Consider the following 6,000-nt stretch of genomic DNA (forward strand, 5'->3'; position numbering starts at 1 on the left):
AAGTATCCTCCCAGAAGCGCGTACTAGCGCCGTTTCCAATAACAAACTTTGTTCTATTAAATAAGGATTGTTTGACTTTCACCAGTCCTTTCCAAAAAGGTGAGTCAGTCAGCCTGACTGTGACCTGGGACAAAGTTTTTGTCTGGAGGTACTTGCTGCGAAGGATTTGCGCCCACGTGGCATCAATCTCAGATGAGAGCTTCCACAGCCACTTACTAAGAAGGCATCTATTCTTAACCTCAAGATTCTCAATACCAAGACCCCCTTGGTCTTTCGGTCTATAGATTATATCCCATTTAGCAAGCCGGTATTTTCTTTTAAGTTCATTACCCTGCCAAAAGAAACGCGATCGATAGAAGTCCAGTCTTTTCCTAACACCAACTGGGACCTCAAAGAACGATAAGAGAAACATAGGCATACTCGTGAGCACCGAATTTATCAGAATTAATCGGCCTCCGTATGACATGAGCTTACCCTTCCAGCAACTCAGTTTCTTCTCAAATCGGTCCTCGATGCACTTCCATTCTCTGTTTGTCAGCCTATAATGGTGGATTGGAATACCTAGGTAAGAGAAAGGTAAATCCCCCAACTCGCACCCAAACAATTGCCTATAAGCCTCCTATTCTTCTTTGGCTCTACCAAAGCAGAACAACTCGCTCTTATGAAAGTTAATCTTTAACCCGGTCAATTGTTCAAAAAGGCATAACACCAGCTTCATATTTCTCGCCTTGGCCAAGTCATGCTCCATAAAGATGATTGTATCATCAGCGTACTGAAGGATGGATACACCTCCATCAACGAGATGAGGTACCTGTTGGGGATCGTAGCAGAAATTCAAAAAATTTCCTACGTGTCACCAAGATCAATCTATGGAGAGACTAGCAATGAGAGAGAGGAGTGCATCTTCATATCCTTGAAGATCGCAATGCGGAAGCGTTACAAGAACGTGGTTGGTGGAGTCGTACACGCAGCGATTCAGGTCGCGGTCGATTCCGATCTAAGCGCCGAACAACGGCGCCTCCGTGTTCAACACACATACAGCCCGGTGACGTCTCCCGAGCCTTGATCCAGCAAGGAGAGAGGGAGAGGTTGGGAAGACTCCGTCCAACAGTAGCACGACGGCGTGGTGATGGTGGAGGAGCGTCGCACGCCAGCAGGGCTTCGCCAAGTACTGCAAGAGACGAGGAGGGAGAGGGGTAGGGCTGCGCCAAGAGGGAGAGAAACTCGCGTGTTGGGCAGCCACAAAACCTCCACTATATATAGGGGGAGGGGAGGGGCTGAGCCCCCACCTATGGTTCCCTCCCTAGGGGCGGCGGCTGATAACCCACAAGTATAGGGGATCGCAACAGCTTTCGAGGGTAGAGTATTCAACCCAAATTTATTGATTCGACACAAGGGGAGCCAAAGAATATTCTCAAGTATTAGCAGCTGAGTTGTCAATTCAACCACACCTGGAAACTTAGTATCTGCAGCAAAGTATTTAGTAGCAAAGTAATATGATAGTGGTGGTAGCGGCAACAAAAGTAAAGACAGCAAAAGTAATGTTTTTGGTATTTTATAGTGATTGTAACAGTAGCAGCGGGAAAGTAAATAAGCGTAAACCAGTATATGGAAAACTCGTAGGCACCGGATCAGTGATGGATAATTATGCCGGATGCGGTTCATCATGTAACAGTCATAACATAGGGTGACACAGAACTAGCTCCAATTCGTCAATGTAATGTAGGCATGTATTCCGTATATAGTCATACGTGCTTATGGAAAAGAACTTGCATGACATCTTTTGTCCTACCCTCCCGTGGCAGCGGGGTCCTATTGGAAACTTAGGGATATTAAGGCCTCCTTTTAATAGAGAACCGGAACAAAGCATTAGCACATAGTGAATACATGAACTCCTCAAACCACGGTCATCACCGGGAGTGGTCCCGATTATTGTCACTTCGGGGTTGCCGGATCATAACACATAGTAGGTGACTATAGACTTGCAAGATAGGATCTAGAACTCTCATATATTGATGAAAACATAATAGGTTCAGATCTGAAATCATGGCACTCGGGCCCTAGTGACAAGCATTAAGCATAGCAAAGTCATAGCAACATCAATCTCAGAACATAATGGATACTAGGGGATCAAACCCTAACAAAAATAACTCGATTACATGATAAATCTCGTCCAACCCATCACCGTCCAGTAAGCCTACAATGGAATTACTCACGCACAGTGGTGAGCATCATGAAATTGGTGATGGAGGATGGTTGATGATGACGACGGCGACGAATCCCCCTCTTCGGAGCCCCGAACGGACTCCAGATCATCCCTACCGAGAGGTTTTAGGGCTTGGCGGCGGCTCCGTATTGTAAAACGCGATGAATTCTTCTTTCCGATTTTCTCTCATCGAAACCCAATATATGGAGGTGGAGTTGGAGTCGGAGACGCAACAGGGGGCCCACGAGGTAGGGGGGCGCGCCCTAGGGGGGGCGTCCCCCACCCTCGTGAGAAGTGTGTGGGCCCCTGGTCTTCATATTTGGCGAGGATTTTTTTTATTTTTTCTAAGACCTCCAGTGGAGTTTCAAGTCATTCCGAGAATATTTGTTTTCTGCACATAAAACAACACCATGGTAATTCTGCTGAAAACAGCGTCAGTCCGGGTTAGTTCCATTCAAATCATACAAATTAGAGTCCAAAACAAGGGCATAAGTGTTTGGAAAAGTAGATACGACGGAGACGTATCAACTCCCCCAAGCTTAAACCCTTGCTTGTCCTCAAGCAATTCAGTTGACAAACTGAAAGAAAGAAAGAAAAACTTTTACAAACTCTGTTTGCTCTTGTTGTTGTAACTATGTCAAGCCAGCATTCAAGTTTTCAGCATAGATCATAACTAACCACATTTGCAATAATTCTCAGGTCTCATAATTACTCGTGTCAATAGCATAATCAACTAACAAGTCATAATAATAAATCTCGAATGACAACACTTTCTCAAAACAATCATAATATGATATAACAAGATGGTATCTCGCTAGCCCTTTCTGAGACCGCAAAACATAAATGCAGAGCACCTTTAAAGATCAAGGACTGACTAGACATTGTAATTCATGGTAAAAGAGATCCAATCATAGTCACACCCAACATAAATTAATAGTGATGAATGCAAATGACAGCTGTGCTCTGCAGCTAGTGCTTTTTAATAAGAGGGTGATGACTCAACATAAAAGTAAATGGATAGGCCCTTCGCAGAGGGAAGCAGGGATTTGTAGAGGTGCCAGAGCTCGGTTTTGAAATAGAGATAAATTGTATTTTGAGCGGTATACTTTCATTGTCAACGTAACAACTAAGAGATGGCGATATCTTCCATGCTAAACACATTATAGGCGGTTCCCAAACAGAATGGTAAAGTTTATACTCCCCCTCCACCAACAAACATCAATCCATGGCTTGCTCGAAACAACGAGTGCCTCCAACATACATCAGGTCCCAGGGGGAGTTTTGTTTGCAATTAATTTTGATTTAGTTTGCATAAAGCATGGGACTGGGCATCCCGGTGACCAGCCATTTTCTCGTGAGTGAGGAGCGGAGTCCACTCCTCTTGAGAATAACCCGCCTAACACGGAAGATAAGGACAGCCTTTGTTGATACATGAGCTATTCGAGCATACAAAACAGAATGTTTATTTGAAGGTTTAGAGTTTGGCACATACAAATTTACTTGGAACGGCAGGTAGATACCGCATATAGGAAGGTATAGTGGACTCATCTGGAATAACTTTGGGGTTTAAGGGATTGGATGCACAAGCAGTATTCCCGCTTAGTACAGGTGAAGGCTAGCAAAAGACTGGGAAGCGACCAACTAGAGAGCGACAACAGCCATGTACATGCATTAAAATTAATAAACATTGGATGCAAGCATGAGTAGGATATAATCCACCATGAACATAAATATCGTGAAGGCTATGTTGATTTGTTTCAACTACATGCGTGAACATGTGCCAAGTCAAGTCACTTAAATCATTCAAAGGAGGATACCACCCCATCATACCACATCATAACCATCTCAATAGCATGTTGGCACACAAGGTAAATCATTATAACTCATAGCTAATCAAGCATGGCACAAGCAACTACGATCTCTAATTGTCATTGCAAACATGTTTATTCATAATAAGCTGAATCAAGAACGCGGGACTCATCATATTTACAAAAACAAAAGAGGTCGAGTTCATACCAGCTTTTCTCATCTCAGTCAGTCCATCATATATCATCATAATTGCCTTTCACTTGCACGACCGAATGGTGTGAATAATGATAAGAGTGCATGTGCATTGGACTAAGCTGGAATCTGCAAGCATTCAATAAACAGGAGAAGACAAGGCAATATGGGCTCTTGGGTTAATTCAACAATAATGCATATAAGAGCCACTTCAACAATTTAATTATGGTCTTGTCCTACTGACCCCCGAAGAAAAGAAAAGAAATAAAACTATTTACACGGGAAAGCTCCCAACAAGCAAAAGAAGAACGGGAAATATTTTTGGGTTTTCTTTTTAATTATTACTACTATAGCAGAAAAATAAACTATTACTAATTTTTTTGGTTTTTCTTAAGGTTTAACAAGCACACAAGAAGAAAGCAGGAAAAAGAAAATAAACTAGCATGGATAATACAATGAAAAAGTATGAGCACCGACATCTAGCAATGAGTGTGTGTGAGCATAAATGAAATGTCGGTGAGAAATACGTACTCCCCCAAGCTTAGGCTTTTGGCCTAAGTTGGTCTATGGCCACGGCTGGCCTGGCGGATATCCATAATAATAGTTGTTGGGGTCGTACTGTGATGAGGAAGAAGAAGGCTCTGATTGCCACTGGCTGGCAATCATCTCCGGATCCCACTGATAGTTAGACTGTCGTGAAGGATCAAATTGTGGTGCCGGTTCTGGCTCCTCAACTGGTGCAGGGTTCCGGTAGGCGTGAATAGCTGCCAACGGAACAAGGTACGTGCCTGCAGTCAAATCAAACAAAGAAGGAGCAGGCAAGGTAATAGTCTCAGGATGATGTTTATTAAAGAACAATTGATATTTAAGCTTCCCTGCCCTATTCTTAAGAATAAAATCATGTGCTACCATACTTTTGTGATCTAGATAAACACGGGGTAGCACCTTTTCTTCCTTCTCAGCATGCCTAATAGGGATGTTAAAATGTGCAGCAAGGCGTGTAGCATAAATGCCTCCAAAGATGGGGCCCTTAGTACGGTTCATATTTAATCGTCTGGCAATAATACCGCCCAAACTAAAAGTGTTATCACTATATAACCCTTGGAATAGAATAATTAAATCAGGGATACTGAGATTTCCACTGTTTCCGCGTCCAATTAAACAACGACTAGCAAATAATGCAAAGTAACGTAAAACAGGAAAATGTATGCCAGTGATTCGTGCATCGGAGACCTTCCTGGTTTCTCCTACAGTGATATTATCAATAAACCCAGCCACATCATCATGATGTGGTTCTTCTGTCTTGCCCTCAAAAGGGACTAAACAAATCCGACAGAAATCATAAAGTGACATCTCCTTAGGCTCGTCATATAAATGAAACTCCACCATAGGTGGTGAGTTCTTAGGATAAAAATAAAAGTTTTTCACAAAGGTATTTGTGAGTAAGAGATAATGATCGCATTGGTCGTGGAGGAAAGTGGTGAGGCCTGCATTGTGAGCCAATTCATGAAAATCTTCATAGATACCGGCTGCTCTCAAGAAATCTTCAGAAGGCCATTCACACGCCCGAATCTCCGCGGTGCGTGGCAAATTATACTTAGGCTTCGGTGCCTTTTCCTTTGAGCTTTGGCTTGATGAGCCCATAATCTCCTCATCATTTTTCTGAAACAATCTGAAATTTTTAGTAACTTCAAAATAAAAGTAAACCAAACTCAATAAAACTGATAGTAACTACTCCTACAAGTGCCTAGAGCATATATCAAGCATTGGAACTACTTGGAACCATATAAATT

The sequence above is a fragment of the Triticum aestivum genome, chromosome 7A (genome assembly GCF_018294505.1).
Source record: "Triticum aestivum cultivar Chinese Spring chromosome 7A, IWGSC CS RefSeq v2.1, whole genome shotgun sequence".
In the NCBI taxonomy this organism is placed as follows: domain Eukaryota; kingdom Viridiplantae; phylum Streptophyta; class Magnoliopsida; order Poales; family Poaceae; genus Triticum; species Triticum aestivum.